The 6,153-nt window shown below is 38.7% G+C and overlaps 1 protein-coding gene across 1 annotated transcript in view; it reads left to right on the top strand.

Annotated features, from left to right (window-relative positions):
* Positions 1–6,153, top strand: part of LOC121978401 (G-type lectin S-receptor-like serine/threonine-protein kinase At4g27290) — a 32,005-nt gene that overhangs the window by 320 nt on the left and 25,532 nt on the right. The gene's annotated exons all lie outside the window — the stretch shown is intronic.

The following is a 6,153-nucleotide window of genomic DNA, read 5'->3' as shown; positions in this document are numbered from 1 at the left end:
AAGTGGGTGTGAATATATCTGAATCCCTAAACTTTCTAGATTATTAACAGCGTGTAAAAATTTATTTTCAAAGACATATTTTTAACGGTGAATAAAAGTCCACTGTTAATATTTAATATTAACCGCATATAATATGTACCGTCAAAAAGTATATTTGACAATATATTTTTCCACTGTTATTTATTAAAATATAATATTATCCATTAAATATTGAAAACGTCATAAAAATTATTATTAATGACGTACTCCAACCATGTGTTGATGATACACCGTAGAAAGTCATATTTGTTATAGTGACTATTAACGACGCACATTGCACGTTGTTAAAATTTTATAATATTTTTTGGTAGCGTGCATTTTTGAATGTCATCATTTATATATGTGTAATACGTATTAAGAGCGCGCTTCGTACGCTGTTAATATTAACTTTTAACAGTGCACTCAGCACGTTATAAAAAAAGTTTATTGATAGTGTATTTTTTTTGCACACCGTTGTTTGTATAAATATTATACTATGCGCAGCCCATATAATTGGATATGCCGTAAAAATTATTATTAATGGCACACTTTAATCGTGTATCATTGATGATGTGCTACAGAAAGTCACTTTTGTTGTAGTGTCCGTTTTGAGAAATAATATAGTGCATCATGCCCCCGGAATCTCTTTAATAATCTATGTTTCGGTGAAATTTTGTTCGAGCGGCAATATGAGGATAAGTATTGTAGGTCCGATCGTCCTTTTACCCAACCAGCCATATAATGGGCCTCCCAATGAAACCTCGCTCCGTTCTGAGATATTTGGTCAATATATTAGGATGGGTTGTATTTATCCTGTCCGGATTTCTATATGGTCGGGCCATATAAACTTGGTTGACTTTGTGACCGGACGGGTATACATGTCCTCTATAGTTGATCTATTATGGAGTGAGTTAGTCATTCAAGTCAGCCAATAAGACCGACCGATCTTAATCTTGGTCACCTTAAGAACTGGTTGTCCTTAAATGGCCAGCTTCTTGATTTGCTCAGCTTAAGGACGGACTATCTTCACCCGGTCGAGTTAAAGAACCTTATGATGGATCGAAAGCGCTAGAGGGGGAGTGAATAGCGCTCGAGGCTATTTTGTTTTTTGAAATCGTAAAAGCTTATTCAGAAATAACGCAGCGGAAAGTAAATAAAGTGGACACGAAGGATTTACTTCGTTCGGAGCCTGTGACGACTCCTACTCGAAGGCCCGCTATCCTTGACCACTTCCGGTGGGCAACAACTATAATTCGTAAAAGCTATTACAAGCTAAGTACAATTTAAGCAGAAAAGAATATTGTACCGACAATAAAAAGACTAAAACTGAAGCTCCGGGTTGTCGTTGCAGCACTTCTGAGTCGAGACGTTAGCAGCTTGTCGCACGGAGAATGCTTAGAAGATTGTTGTCTTTAAAAGCTGCACCTCAACCCTCCTTTTATATGAGGTTCCGGGCGTCTGGGACCTTTCCGGGCGCCTGGAGTGTGACGTGGCCAGGAGATTTACCTGATGCCAGTCCGGTCCTCCAAACCGACTGGACTTTTCGCCTAGGATTACCCCTCCCTAGGACCTAGGGTTACCTCCCCCTAGGGTTTTTCTCCACCTAGGGTTATCGCCCCCTAGGACCTAAGGTTACCGCCCCTTAGGGTTTTCCTCCACCTAGGGTTACCGCCCCCTAGGACCTAAGGTTACCACCCCTTAAGGTTTTTCACCTACCTAACCGCAGCTAGGACATTCCTGAAACACTCATTCAAACATGTTAGATCACACACTAACTTAACTTTGAATCCTTTGCCATTATCAAAACTAAGGTTCGATCGTCAGATGCTTCCCACACCAACAATCTCCCCCTTTTTGATAATGGCAACCGAAATTCAATGTTAAGTAAAAAATATGCAGTTATGTATAAGCACAAGAAACAAGATAAGCAAGATAAGCATAAACACAGCTCCCCCTTAATATAAGTTATTCTCTTTGAATTTTTTACTAATAGTCATAGCTCCCCCTTAATACACGCTCCTTTTAAAATATTTTCTTTGAATTTTTCTACTCTCCCCCTTTGCCATATATAAAAAATGAGCTAGTTTTGAAAAACTTAACTTTTCAAGATAGAGTTTAGCAGAAAACACTTTAACTTAGGCAAGGAGCAAGTGAAAGGCAACACCTTAGAATAGCAACATTTTTCAAAATTGATTTTGCTTGAAGAGATTTTGTGATATGGAAAAAAAAAGGAGCTCTTTTTAACTTAGTGTATTTTGAGGAGTTTCCAAAATTTTCACAGAAAAATTTTCAAAACACAATTTTCAACTTCAGAAATTTTCCGGGAAAGAAAAAAATATTCAGGTTTTTAAAGAAAATTTCCAAGGAAAATTTTCAACTTAAAGAAGTTAATTGCAGCTTAAAATTTTTTTTTCAAACTTTAAGGATTTTTCTAACTTAAGAAATTTTTAACTTAACGAATCTTCGAAAAAGTTTCAGCTTAAACAAAATTCCAAAAAAAAATTTCAAAATAGAGGACACTTGAAAGTTTTAAATTTGGAGAAAGTTTTTGAAAAGCTGCTTAAGGTATCTTTTTGTAATGAATATCAAGAATACTTAAGGAAAAGGAGAAGCGATAACCTTAATGTTTAATAGCTTACCATTTTGTTTTAGTAAGGTATCAGAGCCCTAAAGACCAAGCATGAGTCAAGATTTATTTTGATCAGGTGTCAGATCCCTTAAGTACAGACATGCTTAAACTTATTGTTTTCTTCACCAACTGTCTAACCGTTTAGCTACTTGCTGATTGCCTAGAGGGCAACAGTGTTCACTTGGTTAGTCAAGTCAAGTCAATTGATCCAGTTAGATTTGACTAAGGCTGGAAGACTTGATTTGATTCCTGTTAATCACGTATTTAACGCCCAGACTCATATTGATGCACAGAAATAAGCATTCTTGAGTCCAGTCTGTACCCTATGCATCTCACACCGTTCTATGTTTTACAAACACAATCAAGATAAACCTAGGTGCTTGTGAGATGCTCTGGCTGAGTCCTGGGGGAACATGATTTCTAGGGGAAATCCTAGGCTAAATCCAACTTTTGAAAGTCTAGTAAAGTAGGGATTGAAAAATCAAAAGTTTGCCTAGAAGTTATGAAAATGAAAAAAATATTTTTTGAAACACCTTGGTCTATTACGGCAGAATCAATCAAGTCTGAAGTGATAGTCAACATAAATAAAGGTGCTGTTATATGCTGTTATAATATCAACATAGATAAAGGTGCTGCTACATGCTGTCATAATGTCAACATAGATAAAGGTGCTGCTACATGCTGTCATAATGGAGCTACAGTCGAGCTATTGAGATGATGAGGGTGGTGGTCCAGAACCCAGCGACCGGAGTAGTGTCAGGAGCTCAGTGTGACGAGCCCGATCATCCTCTCGTAGATCTCGGCGCAGGTCGGAGATCTCCTGCCGTATGTCACGTCGTAAGTCGGAGACCTCCTTTCGTACCTCTCGTCGTAGATCGGAGACCTCTCGCCGTATGTCTCGATGAAACTTGGAGCTCTCGTGTTGGAGGCTCGACATAGCCCTCTCTAGTCCAGATACTCGATCGGCTAGAGTGCGGGGAGCTGGGCATGGTGCTCGAGCTGGTGGTGGGGCAGGGGCGGCGTCCTCAGGAAATAGTGCCAACATGAACTCATCCTGCTCTGCCTCCTCCTCCTGCTGGTGCTGTGCCCCCTCTGCCAGGACATGGTACCCTCATCGTCTATATGGATACTAGCTAGGGAGAAGTTCCTAGCTCCTATAATGTCAAATTCAGTCATGTAGCGGGTGTCACCTCTGGTGACATCAATGTGCAAGGAGGACATGTAAGCTGTCAGAATGTGACAGTAGGGCATATGTATCCGTCCGCTGGTCTCGAATCCAGCCGCGTAGATAATAGTGGAAAAGATGTGTAGGCTGAAGTCTATGTCTAACCTATGACACAGGGCATAAAGAAGAAAGGAGTGGAATGGACGCATTACCGCTACGTCGCGGGTGGTTAGCGGTAGAATGCAACACACTAGGACTCTATAAAGGGCATAGTCCTGGACTCTAAGGGTAACTGATCTAAACTGGGTTACAGTGGGATCACGCTGGTCCTCAAAAAAATATGAATAGATTGTATCAAGGGTAATATGTGAGTAGGGATTTTCAAAAGGTAGCTCCCTGGGAGGATAGCACAGAAAGGTGCAGGGTGACTCTCGTAAACCTAGAAACTCACGAATGGTAGTGGGGGATAGTGAGATATCCGTCCTAGCTGCCCTAGTGGTATAGGTAAAGTCGTCTATTTTTACTAGGTTGTTGTAGAATTCGGCATGTTTATCGAGCTGGTACACTCAATAAGGTTCCGCAACCTATAGTGGTTTATAGCCTCGACGGCTGGAACACAAGAGCGTAGAAAGAACGCTCTATCTATACATTTGGTTCTAATGGCCATGTAAATCGTTGACTCAAACTTAAGCCTAAGTTCGTCGGTGGGAAACCTAGGGTCAATGCTAGGTGTAGAGGGCCCAGCACCAGATTTAGAACGCTTCCTAAATTTCAAACTAATATTACACTAAGAAATAAACAATCATTATAAGTTTGGAAATAAAGTTTAGGAAGGGATAGAAATTTTACCGAGGAGTCATTGTAAGAAATTTTAGAACGGACGACCTCGGTTGATCCGTACTAATCGCGAAAAATTTTAATTTTGAAAGTTTTCGCAGGGAAGCCGAAAAGGCTTAGGGAAAACTTGGAGGTGCAAGGGTAGGGGGCGCCCCCTGCCCCCTATTTATAAGGGAGTCCGGGCGCCCAGACCTGTTCCGGGCGCCCGGGATCGTGTGAGGCGGGGCACCCGGGTTCTCTGCGGGCGCCCTGGGTCCGAATACCGGGGGCGCCCGCCCCCGGTTTTTCACCCCTGTTTGTTCATTTTTTTTTTATGTTTTAAGTTAATTTATTAAGTTAATTTGAAAAATGTTCAAGTTAATTTAATTTTGAAAATATTTAAGTTAAGTAATTTGGAAGAATATTTAAATTTTAATTTGCTTAGTCATCTCACCCGATGTATGTTTTCAATCAGGGGATCCTATTATTTTGTGAGATGAATTAGTTCAATTTATAGGGTTTTGTTTAACTTTATGTTAGATTCGGGTTTAGCTTTGGGTTCAACAAGTAAGCGTTCTTTGGATAAACTTCTGGGCTATGGTGAGTCACAAGGAGCTCATTAAAGTAACCATGCCTTCGAGGTTTCCCAAATAGTCCTACCCATTGAGCTTAATACTAAACCTTGGTCTAACTAGTTAGGATCCATTTAAGGGTAGCTTCGCTCAGTTCCACTTGGCCAAATGCATCAGGTTGAAGCCATATCTTCCTAGACATGCGATGCCCAAGCTTCCCTAATGTACTATCATCTAAAAACTTCACCAGTACTGTGGGTCAAGTTAAACCTCACCCTTTTAATCTATCCTAACTTACCCTGCCGGGTAATTTACTCTTGTTTACCCATTTCGGGTAGATAGGTTTCGGAGTTGCCAGCTATTCTGGACCCTCCTTCTATTTTGAATTAATTTTGAATAACTGATTTTGAATTTTGAATTTTCAATTTTAAATTAATTTCGAATTTTGAATTTTTAGATTAATTTCGAATTTTGAATTTTAAATTAAATTAATTTCGAATTTTGAGTTTTAAATTAATTTCAAATTTTGAATTTTGAGTTTTAAATTAATTTCAAATTTTGAATTTTGAGTTTTAAATTAATTTCGAATTTTGAATTTTAAATTAATTTCAAATTTTTAATTTTGAGTTTTGAATTTTAAATTAATTTCAAATTTTTAATTTTGAGTTTTAGATTAATTTCAAATTTTGAATTTTGAATTTTAATTTCGATTTTTTATTGTTTTAGCTCTCCCTGGATCATAACCTCGATAAGGTCTATTGAGGTAATGTATTTGATCCTTAGGGACCCAATACTGTCCAAGTCCAACTTGATTGATCAGGTTGGACTTGGCAACCCATGCTTGGACCATTTTTCTATTTGGTTTGTTTATTAAGGATAGGTAAGATTTATATTTCTTTTTATATCCTAGTCCAGTTCGATTGTAGATTGCCCTTTGTGTTCCAAGAATCAAG

This window comes from Zingiber officinale, chromosome 4B, assembly GCF_018446385.1.
Source record: "Zingiber officinale cultivar Zhangliang chromosome 4B, Zo_v1.1, whole genome shotgun sequence".
Classification (NCBI taxonomy): Eukaryota; Viridiplantae; Streptophyta; class Magnoliopsida; order Zingiberales; family Zingiberaceae; genus Zingiber; species Zingiber officinale.
This window is presented reverse-complemented; position numbering and strand designations above follow the sequence as displayed.